Genomic DNA, 20681 nt, shown 5'->3' with positions numbered 1-20681 from the left:
GTGGGTTTATCAACGCAAGGGCAATGCTTTAACCTAAGACAGCCATTAACCTTTGAAGAAGCTAAAAAGGAAACTTGAGATCCCTGAGACAGAAGGTTATGAGTACATCCAACTGTCCATCCAGATATCACACCAGTCAATCCACACAGTGGGTAGCAGACAAACCACAACCCTTGACTTACTTTTGTAGGAGGGTGTTCTCAAGGGTAAGATCACTAAGGTGTATTACTTATTTGATGTATCCAAGACAGATGTAGATAGAGAATCTTCACTACATGGAGAAGTGCAAGGAAGACTTAGGCTTAGAGATCCCTGTGGAAACTTGGGCAAGAATATGGCTAATGGCAGGGAAGTCCTGGAGATGCATGACCTGAAGTTGTTTCACAACTCAGTCCCCAGAGTATTCAGGTGGCCAGGGAAGAGCCATCACTATTGAATCATGACTCTGGGGATGGAAAAGCGAGGAAGGATCACCTGGGTACGGGGTCATCAGGGAGTTGGGAGGAGGCACCAGAAGGTGAGACATGTTATCCCCCTTTTTCTGACAGTTATTTACCCCATATTCCCTCTACCTTTATGGGCTACTACAACTCCCATAACTCCCCTCCTTTCCTTATCAGCCCAACTACTGAGACGAGGAAGAAGAAGACTCAGACTAGGAAGATTACCACTAGTAAAATGCACTGGCCTTGTCACACTAATGAGGTCAGCTACTCAGTCACAATCACATACACACAACATGCACACTCATGAACCATTTTCCATATAAAAGGTGGATCACAGAAAGACATGGAGAGCGAGACAGGGACCAAGAAGGAAGCCAAGCTGGATGGCGAGACAGAGGAGCAGCTGAGAGAGAGTTGCTGGCAGAGAGACAAGCGAGAAAAAGACACTGAGATGGTGACAGGCTGCAAGTTGAGGCAGGAGAAAGCATGGCGAGGCAGCCACGTCTCCAAGAAACCGGGAGAATTAGGAGAAGGGAGTGGAAGGGCTGGCTAAACCCTTACCTCCATGCACCAGCAAACTGTTTGCTTCCTCCCTCAGGCAGCAAGACCACCCAGGAGTATATGAGGAGCAGGTGGGCAAGACCCTGACCTCGACAAGCTGAATACAGAAGGACAGGAAAGCAATTACAGCCGGTGAGTCGCAAAGAAGGGAGAGCCCGGTTTGTAGAAAGCTACAGTGTTGCACGCATGGCTAAGCGTTGAAGGATAAAGACATTGAACTAAACCCTCAAGTGTATTTAGCCACGCGCAGAAATGTTCGCAAAAAAAATACTGAACGGAAAAATGACTGCATCTTTTTAGGGAAATGTTGAGACTTTTTTTTTAATATAGGTGTGGGGTGGGGCAAGGGTAATAGTTAAGGTGGGGGAGAGAGGGAGGGTGGGGTGTCTCCCCCTGCATTAGTAAACAAACAAAAAAAGAAGCAGTCATTTTTTCATTCAGTATTTTCATGAACATCCGTTGAAGGATAAAGACATTGAACTGAAAGCTTGAATGTATTAGGCCGATGAGAAACAAAAGTAATGGAACAGTGACGTGTGAGAAGACACGTTGTTAAATGCTTCTTGAAAGATAACAGAACAGTGAATAATGAAAGCAAAATCTGTTGAAAGCCAATGAAGGAAAGAGCACAAAGGAAAGAGAGCATTCATAGATCCCGAAAGGCTCATGTGAAAGTGAACTGATATTTTTGTGAAATAAGGAACAGAGTGGCCGAGGACCCATTCTGCGAAACTAAGTGCAAGAGGCACAGACATTTGAGAAATCAACCCTATTGTCAGAGTGATCATACATAGGGGTGAGAATACTGTGTGGTTGTAAGAGTCTCTGGCAAGGCGTTAATGATAAGGACCCAGCTGTTAGAGTGGTCCCACATGCAGGTGAAAATACTTTCTGGTTGTGAGGGTCTCTGACAGGTGAACATTGTGAAAAGAAGTGCAAAAATTGGGGAAGGGATTTCTCCCTGAGCTCTGTGAAGTGGAGCTGTTTGGCTGGAAAGTGTTTCAGCCACTTTTCAGTGTTTGAAGACAGGCAAGGGCAGCCTGTGAAAGTAACTGAAAAGGAACTTTGTGAATGTCTGTTGTTTGAGAATTGTGAACCAGGATGAGGGATGCCCGAAAGAATCCATTGAAGTGAACTCTGAGGCATATTGAACTGACATTGAAATAGGCAAGGGAAGTATAACAGATTTATGGGAAATCTTAGAACTGCGCAAACTATACACCTTGAAAGAACTTTGTAAGATCCCCATTGAACTGAACTTGGGAACTGGCATGGGGAGCCACTTTCATTGCCATTATGACATTCTGTTCATGCAATCTTTATTTTCATACAATTCCCACACTTAGTTAATGTGAAATGTGAAAGTATAGGTTTCTGACACAGATTGTTTCATTTTTATTTTTACTTTGATGAAGCAATGTGGTAAGCAATGCTACAGGGACATGTGAGCAAATGAGAGACTGACTGCTATGTTGAATGGACCGGTTCATCATGTATGAGCTCCCTTCCAGGAACATTGTTCATCCACATTTACAAAAACAGACAATCCAGTTGTGTTTACACTTTTAACTTTATTCTGATTTGAAGAGATTATATAGGAGATGTCATGCCATGCCATGAAATCAAGCATTCTTCCTCTAACATTCGACCTAATATTTAATTTTGTTGTAACCTAAAGAATTCTAAATAACGTTGGGGAAACAAATGAAGGGCCACAGATTGTTATACTTGTCAAATATGCTGTGATAAAAGGGCACATTGCTTGAATGACTTAGTACATAGTGCACACGGAGCGTGATGAATAGTTCATTTTCACAACAATTTGTATTTTTAAAGCGCTCACACAGCCAGCAGGCGTCGAGGTGCTGTTACTGGATTTTTTTTTTTTAGTTGGTTAATATTTTTTTTTTTTAGTTGGTTAATTGTTTTGTCTTAGTTGCGTATTTAAAATGCGTTTAAATACCGAGAGGTTTCTAAGTACGGACCTGGGGATCGAACTTGCTTTTTTTTTTTCGTCTTGCTTCCAAGACAATCCTACCAGGACAACACTCACCCTAACATTGGAATTGTTGCAATATTGAAGCATACATACTGATTCGAAAAGCACCACGGTGTGAATGCGAGGATAGAATGGCTGCAATAATAGCCAATCCATGGGGTTTGATTGTTTGTTCAACTACAGTGGGCCTCATTACGAGTATGGAGGTAGCCATGCCCTTAATGAGGGCATGGCTGCTTCCATACCAGGCTCCAAAAGCGGGTTCTGTGAATGAGGAATTACCGGGTCATTCCAACCTTGGAGGACCCGGTAATTCCTCATGCACAAAACCATTCCCCATTCCCATTTGAGCCCCCATAGGGCTCAATGGGGATGGAGCTAATAACGGGCCTGTTAATAACGGGCCCGTTATTAGCTCCTTGGTCCCCTTGCGGGACCCGGAAAGGATGTCTGGTTTTACCAGACGTCTGTTCCGGGTCCCGCTAGGGGACTTCGTAATCAGGCATCTCGTAAAGAACAGTGCCGGTCCCGTACCAGCATCGTTCCTTACGGGACCGCCAGGGTCGTAATAAGGCCCAGTGTTTCCTTTCAAGTGCAGGGTTTTAGCTGGCTCTAGGGCTAAGGATAACTGGGCACCTTAGAATTGGGAGAAACCGCTCAAAAGAGATTCAAGAATATCTAAATCATGGGGGTTTGAATATGATTGAAAAGTCAAATCTTTTTGAGTTGTTCGAAACATTTGAACCAGATTTCAAGTTACTCCTAAAGAAATTATTATTTGATGGTTTGACTCGGCTAGAATACAGATCTTCCATAATACTGAATACTAGGATACCTCTACTTTATCCTTAAATTCCATATTCCTGATGACTAAGGACATTGTACAATAGGGATGTAAAAAGGAAGGCAAATGAAAAAAATGACGTGCTTTTTTCATTTGTGTTAATTTTCGAAAGGTGCAGGTCAGCTTATCCTCCAAGATGGCCAGCACCTGAAGGTGGCTGTGCAGCTGCGCACATGATGTACTGGCTAGCATTTTGCATACATTAGTGTCAGAAGTGCTCTTCACTTACAGTGAAGAGTTTCTTAAAGAAATATTTTCAGGGCTTTAACTGATCTTGATGAAACTGATGGCTTATAAAGAATCATGAACACCCCTTTCAACTAAAAAGGTATTTGTGAATATCTGGTCTTCTGAAATGATATACCTTTAGAAATATATAATTGCACCTTATTACAATTTGCATTCAATGAAACAAGAGATTATAACTAGAGAATGTGCTGGGTTTTATTTTGTGGAAAGAAATAATCAGCTTTTTGTATGTGCCAGCATGTTAAATGGAGGTGTACAAGCAAAGCACAATACATTTACGACTTCATTTAACATGCTGCCTCATGTTGCAGCACTGACAAGATGGAGGAAGGGTAAAGAGTGATGATAAGAACTCTGCCATGCTCACCTCCTCTGTCTCATTAATGCACTTCTTTGCACGCCTGCAAGAGATTTTCTTGCAGGTGTTCAACAAATGAATTCCATCTGCCTCTGTTTTGTACCTGGTCAAGACCCATGGGAATCTTTGTTCCCAAGAGGGGTAGCGGGATAACCCTAATTTCTGCACATTTAAAAGCAGATCCCTTTTGGGAATTCAGGATGCACTTTTAAATGTGCAGACACCCCCCTGATATGACCAAATGTGCAAATGCGTGAAAAAGGGCCTGCTCTGCTACTGAATCACATCATTCCAAAACACAGCCTGTTGAGTTGAGTGCTATGATCAGAGACCGTGGATGAAAACAGTGTATTTGGATGAGGGAAAAAAACTAACTTCTAAAGTATTCAGAATGAATATCTCTGCGATTTTGCAAAATGTACCCTTTATTAGTGTCAATGTGAATATTAGATAGATGCTTTATAATTAAAACAGAAATGCATTTTGCCATAATAACATGAAATACTTCGATACTAAACAATACACTTTTATATATGACATTGCTAATTCCCTTAACTGAATGATGATTCATTAAACTCATTGCTCAGTAAATCATTCTACAGAGGGAAGACATGAGAAAACATGTTTGAACCACCACTTAAAATAAACAGAACCTTCTTAATGCTTGCCTCTGACTCTGACGAACTGGGCATTATCTTAGTTTGTTCGCACATTCATCTATTTGTCATGGGGATCACATGATTTGCATTTTGTGCTGATCCTTCAGATGCAAAATGCCATTGAAAATCCTTCGAAACATATAATTCACCACAAACACCATCCTTCGGGATGCCTTTTATCTACAGTGAGATACGGATGTTACCAGATAGACTACATTGTATGTGATCCATGTTTGGGTGTGTTGTATTTGGTGATGCTAGTTCTACATATATTGGAAGCACTGGTAGTAGAAAAGAGAAAATAAATGATGTTAAGAAGCAGGATTTATGGTTCCCATTGTAACTTCAAATGCTTGGTATGAAATATAAAAAGGCACAATGTGTTTCCTTTCACCATGTATGCCAATGAGTGTGTTTTACCAATAAGGACATTGGTTTGAAAGCATGTGCTGTCACCCTGTCTGGGCTGTGCAGACTGCTCAACCCTTCCATCACCATGCTGCGAGCTTCTTTCTATTCCATGGCCTTCCCACCATGCATTTACTGACTCCACCCTCTGCTTTCTTCTCCTCCTTGAGGTCATATTCTTCCCACTTCTCGCCATACATGGTGCCAAACTCTAGCAGTGTCCCAGACTCGGGTGCAGGCAGGCAGAAATGGGATGTGCCTTGCAAGCACACCTGCATTCTTCGTAGACTGTGCTACCAAGAAGTGGCATCTCTGAGAGTTCTGGGTTCCCTCATGCCACTTCTCCCGCCACCTCAGGCATGTATGTGTGGTGGCATACCAGGTTCTTATAAAAGTGCTTCCGAGTGTTAGAAGAAAAAAGTACATGCGTGGGCAGATGGCACTTCTGTTACCTCTGCGCACATTTGCTGTATACTCCTGTGTTTTGGTTCCTTGCACAGGTAGTGCTACTGAAGAGGGAGGGGAACAACCATGTTTAAAAATGCAGCAACTAATTCACCTGATGTATTTGTTAAGCACCTTGCTTTCACTGAATGGTGAAACAATGAGTTGCTATCATGAATTATAATAATGTACACAAGAGGCAGTTCTTATTTGTGTCCACAGTCATTAGCAGACCAATTGTAACATAGTTCTGGCTGACCATGATCTTCCTGGACCTGATCATTTCTGTGGCAAAATTGTTTGTATCCTTACATCTGTGCAACCCAAACATGGGCATAGTTCAGTGTCAATTAGGAAGCCTCACTGACATAGGTTCTAGAAGTGCATTTATGGCATTCAAATCATCTGTTCCCTGCCTCTCTCTGCATTCAAGCAAGCATGTTCGGGCGAAATGGAGCTCACAAATTGTTTGTTTCATGTTGGTGCCACACAATTCCCATTGCTGCAACACTTTCCTGGTTCGCCCTCACTCCACTGGCTCTTTCCTTAGCTTCTTGGTACAGATTTTATTGTTGCACTCTCGCATATAGTGATCTCTGAACAATTTAGAAAATGCAGATCTGAACAGACCCTTATGTTGCTCAAAACAAGGGTCAATATTTCTCTTCAATCAATGAAAGCACTGGGGTATGTATTTGGTATGCAATCTCCATCCCCTAAGCCCTCCTTTCCCAGTTTAGGGCAAAGGCAAAATTAATCAAATTCTTCTCTTTCCATCTATCCGAACAGCTTGCATATTGACTTGTGATCAAATTTCTCATTTCGAAAAACAGCAGGGAAAACATCTCAATTGGCAGGGATTTTCTCAAGGCATCCTATGTCAGCCTGGGCATCAGCCAGCAGGTTCTTCTGTGTACTTCTCAAAGCAAAGCAGTTGTTATGCTCGTACTCTAAGGCCTCAATGGCATTCCACAGAACAGCTGTGCTCGGCAACATCACTTGCACAGATGTTCAGTTGTCAGGCCAGTCTGTATGCGTAGGCCAGTCTGTATCCCGATCAGTCTGGATCAGTCTTCCCTGCATCAAATGTATCTCAAGAAATCAAGAAAAAGTGCAGTATTAGGAATTGCATATCATAAAGTTTCTTTCAACAAAGGCAAAGCTATTCATCACTGCATGACTACATAAACACTGCACTTCACAATTCATGCAAGGTGAAAACTGTTCCTCTCTCCGTCAGAGACAGCAATGCTAGGATCTCAGAGTCTGGCCATTCCTTTTCAATGTGTACTACTTCAGGAACTGACAAAGATCTGTCGATTCAGCTTCATTTCTCATTAGGATTCCTATGGCTTTAATTTACAAAATTAGTACAAGTCGCCTCATCTCTTGACACTTGATATCAGTTTGGTTCTCATTAGTCTTATAAGCTTGTCTCTTATGTTTTTCTTGTCTGTTTAATTTACAGTTAATCAGTTTGTCCCTTGTTTCGTTTATCAGTTTATGGTGTTTCTTATTAGCTTATCTCTTATCTTGTCTATGTCTTTTCAATGTGCAGGTTATCAGTTTGTCCCTTGTTTAACTTATGAGTTTATTTTGTCAATGTGAGTTTAACATAAGCAGAGAATATTTTGGTGCTGAGGGTGAAGGCAGCGACTTTGTCAGGACATCTGTGAATGAGCTTTGAACTTGTCATATACAGCAAATAATGTTGCAACTGGGTGTCTTCCTATCTTCAAAGAGCTCTCCTGATTCAGGTCAACTTCAGGTCTGGTCATCTTAAACTCATGTTGACAAAACAGACTACTGCAAGAATCACTGCAGAGCTCAAAATGGGTCATTGTATCATTATGTTAGTGGTTTCTAATGTCGACTGACCTGGCTCAGTTCAAAATTACCAACATCTTGATGCTCTACCTTGGCAGGTGAAGCCTTTTCATAATAGCTGTGATGAACTGGCGTTCAACTTTTTTGTGGCAATCCACATGTAGATGTCTACTAAAGAAACATTGAGCACCTGCTGACTACCTTTATCCACCCATATTTTGTAACAATGATTTGATTTTTAAAATATAGCTAAGCATTTAAGTTTTGTTATACAGAACTTGCACCCCTTCATCTAGCAATCTCTACCACAACAATCCCACCCCAAAATTCTGTGACAAGACCAGGCTGTTTTTGATCTCAATATTCGGTCTTATATAAAATAGTAACTCAAACCAAAGTTGGTCTCATAAGATTATGTTGGGGAAATCACCCACGATATTCTTCACAAATAAATACCGGCACCTCGCCTACACAAAGCAAATAAACTGTCTCCATTTATCACAATGCTGTTGACATCCACAAAGCAGAAACATCCATTCCTCTGAAAGAAGGTCTTGGTAACTTATTTTAGACAACAATATGCAATGATTATTCAAGTTATTACCACTTGTCATTTCCCGTAAATTCACTTAATTTAATCAACAACAGACAATTTAATACACTTTATTTACTCTAACATTAACAAGTGTTGACATCAGAGAAAACCACAGGTGATTAACATTCTACAACACAGTGAATATGTTTTACACCATTTTTTAAAAGCAATTTCACAGTTCCAATCTTGAAATACACATATGAAATTCAATGTATTTAGCTACAGCCTCTGCTTTCTCAATTTTTTCCCTCATAGACTAGTCCAAATTTAGTGGACTAGCTGGTAAAGGTGAAACATCTAAATGCGCAGGTATTGCTATACTCATTTTGATTTGTATTTTAAAGGCCCAACATCTATAGGCATGCTACTTGCTCTATGGAATAATATATGAAAAAATGTTATTAAAATGTGTAAATGTATTAATAATCTGTAGATGTAACTATATTGGCCCTCATTACGACCCTGGCGGAAAGTGACTGACCGGACCGCCACAGCGTAAATAGCGTTTCCGCCATTGCACGATGGAGCAAAGTGCGGCCCATTCCGACCCATCGGGCACGAGCACCACGGCATGGCGGAAGTGCAAAGTCCGCGATGGCGGAAATGACCCCAAAACGGCCCACACCGCCGCCGTACGGCGCCCTAGGTGCAATACCGCCACCCATCATAGCGGACACCGCAGTGAGCGCCAACCGGAAAGTACGGTGACCGTAAATATACGGAAACGGAAGTAAAAACATGGGCCCGGAACGGGAAACAACACGCCGTACACCTATAAAACCACAAAATACACACAACCACTAAAAACACCACCCTGAGACACATCCCAAATCACCCTCAGGTACCACCCCAATGCATGTGATACATTGCCATTCCAATTCCCACAGACCCATTAATAACGCCCGCCCTCCTTTACTCCACCACAGGGTCCGATCCAAACGACGAGCTCCAGGACACCCCTACCAGCACACCTGCAAAGAGGGCCAAGACCGACGGCCAAAGACCCTCCACCTCAGCTGCACGCATCAAGACACGGCAGCAGCACATATCAAGTGGCAGCACACAGGAGGGAACATCAACAGGCACCCCAGGAGCCAGCATGCCCACAACAGCACCACCACAGGTCCCCCCAATGGATGCCACAGAAGGTACTGCCTCTGGTGGCAGCAGCACCATAGGTGACACCCCATTAATGGCAGCATGCTCCGACACAGAAGACGGGGATGTCGAAGTCAGATCCATCCATGACCTGTCCCAATCCCCCTGTCTGTTCCATCCCGTACACCATGAGGATACCACGCAGGGGCACCCACAAGACGACGACTGGCCATCCCCCACAAGCCCTGTGGCAGGGCAACATGAGGCGAACAGCCCCTCTGTGACACCACCGCAAATGGCCATGGCACAGCACAGGCAACAGTCCCTCGACCAGTTAATCGTGCAACAGCAGCAACTGGCCACGCTCCTCAAGGACCATGCCGATGGATGTGGGGGCACTAAGGCAGACATAGAAACATCAACTGAGACACTTAGGGCACAAATGGAGAGTAGCACCGAGAGCCTGAGAGTCCAAATGGAGAGTAGCACCGAGAGCCTGAGAGTCCAAATGGAGAGAAGCACCGAGAGCCTCAGGGGGGAACTGCATGCGATGTCCAAAGACGTATGTGCCGAACTTGCCGCAGTGCGCCGTGTGCTCACTGAGCTCTCACAAACCCTTAGGGACATGCATGGACGTGAGCAGGCAGAGACATCATCCGTTGCAAGTTCCGTCCAGGGCAGCCCCCAACGTAGATCTGGGAGGAACCTGCGCTCCACAGGCAGGGGTGCCCCTGATACCCGCAGAGGGGGCTTGCAATAGCGACTGCCCACTGACAATGAGCATCTTTGGACACTGGTGTTCGGGGGGGAGGTAGGAGGGTGGAGGGGGTGTGTTGGGCTCACTTGGGTGGCGGGTCGATAGGGTGTTCAACATGATATCACATATGCCATAAACAATGCACGATCAACCAATGAGATGTGTGGACAATGATCTTTGTGTACTAGGCCATCATAGGCGTACAGTCCATATTGTGCATGTACCAGACACACACAGTGCCACGAGTCCCGTGTCCATGTATCAGCCACCAGGCGTGAGTGCTAGAAGCATGCATCTATGAGATGCTGACGAATTTCACAGCCCTCCTGTGCCTCGCAGACTCCTTGAGGTGCTGCCACATCCCCACCCTCATCATGACCATCTTCAGGTGCTTGCAGTTCTGCGTCAGGGGGCATGGGCACATTTCTACGTACGCACATGTTGTGTAGCATGACACATGCCATCACCATCTTTGCAACCTTCTCATGGCGGTACAGGAGTGCCCCGCCAGACCTGCTGAGGCACCGGAAACGGGTCTTCAGTAGGCCGAATGCCTGTTCAATGACTACACGGGTACGTGAGTGGGCATGGTTGTAGTCCTCCTCATGCTGGTCCCGTGGGTTCCGGACTGGTGTGAGGAGCCATCTCTTCAGTGGATATCCGGCATCACCTGTATGTGGACGATAAACGAATTATGTGGAATGCCATTGCTACGTACGCACCCCCCCCCCCTTCCTGCCAGGTCATTGCCGCATCACATACCCCACATCATCATGCATGAAATGAGACTCACCGAGTAGCCAGGATCTGTTCCCTGCGTGTCGCTCCATGTAGCGTGGTATTGTTGAGTTCCTCAAGACCATAGAATCATGGGTTGATCCAGGGAATCGGGCACAACAATGTGTAATGATCCTGTTGGAGTCACACACCATTTGTACATTCAGAGAATGAAATTGTTTTCGGTTGCGGTACTGGGCCTCCATGGCATGTGGGACGACCAATTCCACATGGGTGCAGTCGATGGCACCAATGCAACCCGGTATGCCGCCAAGTGCATGGAATCCCACTTTTGTGTTGGTAATTTCCTGCTCCGAGCGTGGTAGAGAGATGTAGTTGTCTGCGTGCTGCAGGAGGGCATCGAGTACTTGCAATAGTGTCCGTGAGAACAGTGGCTGAGAAATGCCATGCAACTGTCCGACTGTGTGCTGGTAGGTGCCTGTGGCCAGGAAGTGGAGTACAGACACCACCTTCAGTAGGGGTGGGATGGCGGTTGGGCTATCTATCATGCTGACAAGGTCAGCCTGTGTCATGTCCACAATGGCGGCTATGGTGTCCCGGTCCAAACGGTAGAGGGTGTGGATCTGCTCATCAGTGAGGTTGAATGGATGTGCTCGGAGGCGTGGGATTGCGGGCTGCCTGCGTGGTGGTAGTGGCTGTGCTGGCAGCCCTTGCTGGCCCTGCCTTGCCCTCCTCCTCCTCCTGCGTCTCCTCCGTGCGGCCGGTTGTAGTTGGTGTTCGTCTTCTTCTTGGAGTTGGAGTACTTGCAGTGCTATCAGGTCCCCCAGGGCCAACATCGCGAGTCCTGCCGGTAGCATTTCGGAGTGGGTGTGGTTGTGGGAGGAGACTGGGTGTGCAATTTATGTGTTTCCAGGCTGTATGGCCTCCACCTGTGGTGATTCATTCCACCTGTGCAAGCTGCTCTCCCCTTTGGGCGAGCACGTCCAGCACACAACGCTGCAATTCGAGGAATGGCATCTTGCTATTACAATCATGTATTAGTACCCGATGGCCGTGTGACATTGGTTGATATGTTCATTCGGCTATGGTCCCATTGTTTCACATGCATTCTTTGCAGTCGCGAACAGACTTGTGAAGGGTCAGTGGAACGTAGTACTCGAGTAACGGTGGACCCTCATGCATCACTGTACCGAGGTTCACCGACGGGCGGGGCGTGCCATTTGTGAGTGAAGGCAGTTGCCATTTTCACACACAGCCGCACTAGATGGATTAATTTGTGATTTCAAGCGGCCACAGATGCCTTTTCGACGTGATGTTGCAAATGAGGAATTCGAAGGGCGGCGCTTTCGGTCTTCAGCTAGCAGCGAGGAGATGCCCACAGGTCTGACTGCAAATATAACGTTCTATTGTTCAGTGTCCTTGGGACAGGGGCCATGACGAGGATGCAATGATTGATATGAATAGTTTGGGATGCGCAATAGCGAAGTGGATGATGAGGCCGGACGTTCCCAAATACATGTTACTTCACAACACTGGAATTACGGGCTGGGGCACAGTGGATTTTGCAGGCTGCATAACGCACAGACTCAATGGAATTCTCACATGTTATGTGAGTATGGAAACAGGCGTTATCATTACGGGATGAGGGTATGATGAATGGATGCATGGACAGATGATTTGATACGGTGTTTGCCATGTACAGGGCATCTTGGAATCTGTCCGCCTCCCCTGCGCTATGTGATGCAGGGCTGCCATAGTGGGACCATCGTCTATCTGGCCTTGTTGAGCCCTCCCTGTCTCGACACGCCTTCAGACACTTGTGTCCATGCACGTTACCAATCCCATCTGATGGATTCTGTTTTCACAGACGCATGCACAGGTACACTCGTTTGTGATGGTGTTTTCACCTCGATATGGATAGTTATGAGTCGCAAGTGGTTTTGGGGTGGTGATGATCCTTTGGAGTGGGCTAGCATGCATATGGCTGTGGATTTAGTGTGATCATTGAAGTGAGTTGTTCGAATGTAGTTCTGATGGCCATTCTATTCTTTTTCTTTTCTTTTGGTTGACAGGTATCTCCTCCCCTTTTGCCACTGCCATCTGTATGCCACTCCTGCAGATGGGTTTTACTCCCGACACCTGCTGCTTCGTGTTAATCAGTGGAGCAGCATTACGATCTTATGGGACGATCGCCAATGGGCCACATGCCCTTACGCAGTACTAGTGGCTCGGAGCAACATTTCGGCCTTTCAGCTGGACTAGTGCCTCCCTATTGGGACGGCCCTGCGGTTCTAGGCGCTTTCATGTTGCCTTTTCGTACGGGAATGTAGCCCCTGTGTACCATGAAGGAACAGGGCGTCACACAAGAAGTAGCTGGTCATTTATTGCGGATGCAGCCCACAATGGTTAAATGTGTTTTGGAGTTCATGGCCTAATGGCTGTATGGGCTTGGTGAATTTGTTGTGCATTAAATTTCTATTCTGATATGGGCCGTGTAGCGTTCTTCTTTGCAAGTGATGTGGCATATTCCTATTTGGGGGGCGATGTATTGTGAGGAGATCTGCATTGGGTTCCAGCTTCGGAGTATAGTTGCGTGGTACTGTGCTGGGCGCGTTTGCCTACGAAGCCCAGTGAGGTCAGGGGTGAGGGCTGCCAATATGACTGTTTGAATGATGTCATGCTCAGGGGCGGGGGATTAGGTTTTGTGTAACAGATGCCGGTCAGCCAGGTGGATTGGTGGAATGATGTGATTATCGGAATATTGCTGGTCACAGGTGCCTGTGTTTGCGTGCGTTTCTTGGTGGGAGACTGAGGTCATGTCCATTGGTATGGCTTCTGTATTCGTGCCATCTGTGCCCTGCAGCTCCCATTGGCCCCTCTTGTGATTCTTTTGTTCGTTGGCATGCATGGGTGACTTGTACATTTCACTGGTTGCATTGTGACTTCGTTGCACCTACGGGGAGTTGTACTATGTGGCCAGGGAGCGGTGTACAGGCACTCAGTGGGGCCGTTTACGGTTGATTCGCGATGCCGTACTTCTCACCATGGCGGAATGGTACTTTCCGCCGTGCTTGATGGCGTTAAGTACATGTCCGCTAGGGTCAGAATTCGGGTACCCTTGCGCCATGGTGCTAATTACGGTTTGGCATGGCGCGCGCGCGCGTACTTGGTGCAGTTAGCGTTGGCGTTCACTACGGTGTCGCTAATGGCATCGTACTTTACGGTGACGGGTCATAATCGCACCGAGCGCTATTCGATGGCGGTATTGCATTTCCGCCATCGTTTTTCGATTTCCGCCAGGGTCTTAATGAGGCCCATTGTGTTCAGTTTAATATTCTGGGAATGCTCCACTGTTTCAGAATCGGTTTTCATTTCTTAAAACAACATTACAAGTAAAAAGGTGATTACATTATGTAGTGGGTGCCGTACCATCAACTTTTCATACTGTGACTGTGTTACTTGTATCATTCTGTGTTCTGCTGCTTTTGAATTTTGCCACTTTAAATTTTGCAACTGTGCGATTTTACCCCACTTGAATTCTGCAACTGTGCAATGTGTATCTTTTTGAGTTCTGCTGCTTTTGAATTCTGCCACTTTGAATTCTGCTCCTATGAGGTTTGGACCACGTTGAGTTCTGCTGTCTTTGAATTCTTACCACTTTGAATGTTGCCACATTTGAGTTTGGCTGCTGTGAGGTTTAGCCAGTTTTGAATAGTTCTACTGTGGTGGAACTAGACTGATATGCATATATGTCTCCTCTGTGAAGGGTGCAGTGAGCTAAAACGTGGCTGTGGATCCTCCTGAATGGAGGAAATTCCATAGAACAGGTTATTTGAGCCATGTCGGTTCGCAGTAGAGGGGCTTCCACACTCTTGTGAAAGTCATATGTGGGGGAGGCGAGTGGGCAAAGGCAGTTCTTTAGGCATGCTAGGTGCCGAGTGAGTGTAAGGAGTCAGGGGTTAACTGACAGGCAACTGTAGGAGTGGCATCTGTGGCTTCTGGAGAGGCTGAGTGAAGTGTGTTTAAACATTCCCCCATGGATAGGAGGTGGATTGTGCATTTAGAAGAGGTGGAGGGTTCAGAGAGGAAGTTGCAACTGGTGGTATGTAGAATGAAGGTTTGAGATGGGGCGGTTTGGAAGAAGTGGATAGTGATGGTAGGTGTGATGAAGGGGTGGGCAGGGTAAAGTATTAGGGTAGTATGTGGAGCAGCTAGGGAGTCCGATGGGCAATGGAAGATAGTGAGGGAGGATGTAAGGAATTGGATAGGAGGAAGGGTATTCTGGAAAGGCAGTGAGGGGTGATGGGCAGCGTGGAGTTGTAAGGTGTAAGCAGGTCAGAGGGTATTAGATCTGAGTGGAGTGGTTAGATTGGGGATGTAAACATTTTCCTCACAGTACGTGCATAGCATTGGTAGGTTAGAGGTGCAATGTGTTTGAAGTATTTGACAGGCGAAGGAGCTTTAATTCTGGAGGTCGGAACGAGTAGGCTTGATGAAGAAGAGATGTGTGTTATGTTTCCAGTGAAGACAGAAGTTGTGTGTGCTATAGGAAGTTGTGTGTTTATCAAGGAAGGGCAGCCGGGGGTGTGAACAGCTGTAAGGGAGTTAGGTCTGTGTTAAAGGAGTAATGGATACAAGTCTACATTCAGAATTTGAAATCTCAAGTGATATAAATTGAGACCAGTGCTGCCTTAGTGTGGCCTAATTCGAAATAGCAGAATTCAAAATGATGCAAACATCAATGCAGTAGAAATAAAATGTGGTGAAGCCTCACAGTAACAAATTCAAATGTGAAACCTCACAATATCAAAATTCCAAGCAGCAGAACTCAAAACGATAAAGATATCACTGTAGCAATTTCAAAATGGCCGGGTTCAAAAAGCAGACGAATGTTAAACACAATGTGCAAACCCTACCATAAACCACAGCCCCCTCACTCCAGATGTTCCTTGGTCACCCTAAACAGACCCTTACATTGCATCACTAGGCACCTTGTGAGCAAGTATTGCCTCTACGCCCACTCGTGTGATCTACCTACTCTTACTCACATGCCCCCAGCAGCCTCAAAAACAAATTAACTAGACACCTTGTATCCCTTGAAACACCTTCCAATGGTAAATCCCTCATATACACCCACTCCCTTTCCCCGACAATCCCATATCCAGTGAAATCCCTCCTCAACCTGCTAAACAGCCCCAATGCTTGCAAGCCAAGCAGTTCAAAACCCACACCAAGAGGAGATTGTCTCCTGATTCCCCACATCCAACTGGATCACCAGTTATAAAACAGAGATTGAACAACTGTACCCCTCCCACTAACACCACAGACTCTCCCTCTTCAGACCAAAGGTCTTCCAGCAAACTGAACACTAACTCACTCCCTCCTCCACATACTCCATCAACTCCCCAAGCCACCATGTCAAACAAACTCTGACCTCTCCAACCACCCTAGCCTTCTCCAAACAACATCCAACAGCATGTCTGCCATCAACTTCATCTCCTTCCACTTCATCAACGTCATCACCCCAACACTGTGCAGACAACTTTCCACCACACCAAACTCCCACCCAGCCCCTAATGTCACAGACTCAAACAAACACACACAAACTTCAAATACATTCTCATCAATGCCAGATCTGTCTAAAGCAATCCTCATAATATATTTGATCTAGTGTTCTGACATCCTTTTTATCACTGAAACCTGGTTTTCCAAAGATTTCCTACTGATTGCACATGAGGCCTTCTCACTGGGATAGAAGCTAATGGCACAGCTCTGGTAAATAGGATATACCTCCTCATTCAGGCATGGATGGCCTCACATGGTCTCTGCCTAAATGACGGAAAATTGAGATCCCGATTCTGGGTTCTAACTCTAACCTAAAAAAACTCAGCCCCAGTTATGCTGCCTTCAACATTGAAGGCAACATAATCAAAGTAGTATCTGAGGTAAAAACACTTGGTTTTTACCTTGATTCCACATAATCACTAAAAAAACAAGCTAGCGCTATGGCATCATCGACAGCTTATACCTGTAATCTGATCATGGCTTGCAGACCCTACTTATCTAAAGCTAGTTGCATTACACTTGCCAATGCATTGATGATGTCTAAACTAGACTACTGCAATGCCTTATATGTGGGCGCTAACAAACAAATCCTTAACAAGATGCAAATACTATAAAATAATGCCTTCAGAGCTGCCTTGAACATACCTCTCAGAGAGCATATTTCAAACCTTAGAAGTACCAGCATTGGTTAAAAATCAGTGACAGGATTCACCTTAAAATGGCATCCCTTACCCTCAAATGCCTTAACAATGCTGCACCACCCTCTCCCTCTGCCAGACTGACCAGAAAAGTCTCCACTCACCACATCAGATCATCCAACCACCTCTGCCTAGAAATCCTAATATTCAGACTCTCCAAAGCGGGGGGAGCTAGCTTCCCAGTTAAAGCTGCTGTCTGCTGAAATGCGGTCCCTACTGCCCTAAGAGTGGAACAACCATATTCAAGATTTGGACATAATTTTCTAAACTGTCTTCGTACCAAGGACTCCTAAGATACTGCTTCACCCACCTTTGATTCTATCCTTGAAATATGTACATGTCCCTGTGTGTACCATACTATTTCCCCCACACTGTTCCACTGTGTATTTTGTACACTGTACCTAAACTGTACGCATTGTAAATTGTTTCTTATGAACTGTAAATTGTTTACTCTTATCTGTGATACTACCCACTATGCTGTGGGTAGAGGTGCAGAGGCACCCTTGCCAAGGCTCTCGAATAGTAGTAGCAGACGAGCAACCAAGGCTGAGACTCACAGTGAGGTGATGCAGGCTGGCTCTTAAGGACAGTGAATACTCAAGCCCCCACAGAAGAATGTCTACACACTGTGTTATTTGCTAACACATTTCTTTTATTAAATTACCTAAGATTTAGGTGGTTATATACAAATAAAAAAGACCCACTTTGTACTCAAGATTCTCTACTCCAATAGTTAACAGAATATAAACAGTGATATGTATTACCACAGTTATTCTTAGTTACAGTAATAATGGACAAACTGGTAATGGTCCTAAAATGTAGTAAGATTATTGAACACAGTTTAACGCCAAAGGCATACATGTAGAAATGCAGGCAATTACTTTAGAACACTGGCAGGATGCTTCCTCTTATACTCAAGATACAATACTGTGTGAAGATCCCCCACCTGGAAAACCTGTAAGAAAAGGTAAGTTATACTTTGCTGTTATGTCAATGTCCAGTCCTTTTATGTTCATTAATTGTCTGTTCTTATTTTTGCAGGTTCCACCACCCCTAAATTCCTGGGAAACACCAGGGGAGCTGGGCCCAAGGTGAATCGAGACTCCTTGATAGACCATGAGGGTGGAAGTCACTCTCCCTCGTCACAGTACCTTGGGTGTCTTGGGAGCCGAAGTGGTGAAGTCTCTCAGTTTTACTCAATGATGCCCCACAAGAGTGAACTCTCCCTGGAAGAAGACGTTGGGCCTCATTACGAGATTGGAGGTAGCCATGCCATAAGGGCATGGCTACCCCTAAAACCCGGGTCCGGATTCCCTGAATGAGGAAATACCGGGCCATTCCGTCCTTGGAGGGCCCGGTATTTCTCCATTTAAGGAACCTGGACCCGGTCCATCCCCATTCCCATTTGAGCCCCTATAGGGCTCAATTGGAATGGGGAGCATGCTAACGACTGGCCCGTTAATGACGGGCCCATTGTTAGCATGCTGGGCCGCTCGCGGGACCCGCTAAGGACGTCTGGTAAAACCAGGCATCCTGAGCGGGTCCTGCAAGCATCCCTTGTAATGAGGTGGTAGGGGGTTAACAGCACCAGCAGCTCTACCGGTGCCGTTAACCCCCTACCGCCAGGGTCGTAATGAGGCCCGTTGTGTTGGTCAGGTTGCTACACTGGTTGTGGTTGTCCCACAAAGATGAAACTCACTGTGGACCTTGACAAGGCTTGAAAGGTGAAAATAAGTCCTTTGGCTGTTGTTGATGACATTCAGTGGCAACGGGTGCAGTGGCAGAAGTCAGCATCTGGATTCAGTGATACGCATTTTGCCATTGTCTGATTCTTCGGTGCTGCACCCGCAGCACCGATGAAAGGATAGCTTCTGTTGACTAGCACTGGACCTCTCTGAGGGCTACCACCAAGTGTGGACACTCAGGACTCATTCCTTGTTGTGCAGTGGTGCGAAACCCACTGGCAGGCACTTCTCTACAGGTACGACCCTGGACTTCCTCAGCCATGGAAAAGTGGATAGATGTTGGGTCAGCAGTGCCACTTGAAGTTTTCTTCAGTTGGTTTGAACTTTGAAAGCTCTGAGCGTTGAGCAGAATTAAGCCAGGTTACCCCCTCTCATGAGCAATACACTGCAGTCTGGTTTTCCAACAGTCACAGACAGCCTCGGGACCCTAGACGACACTGGTGGACTTCTTGGGCCCAGGATTTCCAGTCACTCTTGTTCTGGGCCCACACAGTCACCTCTGCAGGATGGCAGGCACTCAGAAGTGGCTTCCAGGATACTTTGGATAAAGAGTGGATATCCCCTTGTCACTATGGAAAGCGGTCAACTGTCCAGGTCTCTCTTGAACTGTCCTTGAATCAGCACAGCAGCCTTTGGATTTGATGAAGAGTTGCAGCTGCAGACTTCGTCCTCCAGCTGGATTCAGCATATGCCTCCAGGTAAACTCTAAGCTTCTGACAAAGACGTAAGTGAGGGGTCTTCTGATACACATATATTCATTCAGCCTGAGCAAAACTCAGTTTGTCAATCACACACAAGAGCATTCATGCAGCCACCAATCAAGCTCACATGCTTTCAGGCAATTCACCCAAAACAAGACACCCAAAACAGTGGGTGTGTATTGGGGACAACTACCAGACTTTCAGAGCACATACTGCATTCATTCAGTTTCAGACATGGCTGGCTAAAGCAGGACCTTAGGCATTGTGACACAACTAAAACCAGACACCAACAGCACAGCATGTGAGTTGACTCCCCTTTCTATTCCGTGAGGTATCATCCCTAAGGTGTACCCTAATCCATCATGTAGACAGAAGGGAACCCCAGAGTCAAAAATGATACTTCCACCCAACATTCACTATGGGAAGGGAACAGAGTCAGGGCTTCTCAGAACTTTCAAAAAGAAGAGGGAAAGTCAGAAAACCATGAGGCGTACAGTGGCCATCTTGCAGTTGTCTAGGAATCCATTGATTCGTATGGCAGGACCCGGGCATCCCAAAATGGTGCAGACCCCAAGTACCTACAAAACCAGCATGTAGCTTCCACCAGTCCACACCCTGCTCTGTGGGGTAACACAGGTATCCAAAAACACACACTAGGGGTACCAAGGTGTACCACTACCCATGGGTGCCACAGGGGTATCCCATGGGACTTGTTTAACAACAATAAAACATGAAGATCTGTACTGCCTTGGGTCCAAACTGGACCCTTGTGCAAAAAACATGCAGAAAATACAGACTGGGGCAGTAGTGGAACTAGGCCGATGAGGCTGTGTCCCTCCAAAACATTACAGTATTCATGGACTTCAAAATATGGTTTCATATGCCCCTTAATCCAATGGCACACTCTCTACTGGATAACATGGAAATGTTGCAGCTAATATAGATAATCTCAGCCCTGACCCACACTGATGGTCACACCCAAGATGCAA

The sequence above is a fragment of the Ambystoma mexicanum genome, chromosome 10, assembly GCF_040938575.1.
Source record: "Ambystoma mexicanum isolate Mex_15411 chromosome 10, UKY_AmexF1_1, whole genome shotgun sequence".
Taxonomy (NCBI): domain Eukaryota; kingdom Metazoa; phylum Chordata; class Amphibia; order Caudata; family Ambystomatidae; genus Ambystoma; species Ambystoma mexicanum.
Note: the sequence above shows the minus strand (reverse complement) of the source record.